This window comes from Bactrocera tryoni, unplaced genomic scaffold (assembly GCF_016617805.1).
Source record: "Bactrocera tryoni isolate S06 unplaced genomic scaffold, CSIRO_BtryS06_freeze2 scaffold_25, whole genome shotgun sequence".
Taxonomy (NCBI): domain Eukaryota; kingdom Metazoa; phylum Arthropoda; class Insecta; order Diptera; family Tephritidae; genus Bactrocera; species Bactrocera tryoni.
The window spans coordinates 1687277-1687539 of NW_024395977.1; positions in this window are offsets into that span (position 1 = coordinate 1687277).

A 263-nucleotide genomic window follows, 5' to 3' on the forward strand; every position below is an offset into this window, starting at 1 on the left:
TCGTGCAAAATTGATAACATTATTAATAAATTATGCTAATTTCATGGTAATATTTGTAGTTAATGTCCAAATAAAAGCTACTTTTTAAATATTTCTTATCTTTGATAATATTATATAATTTCGTATGCATGTATATATGCTATATACATATAAGTTAACTTCAGACAATTCCCACCATCGGTCAGCAACTCAGTACGAAACTCGAAACCCAGCAATAGCTGACGTCGCATCAGCAATATTAGCGGCTTCACACGCGCATCCGA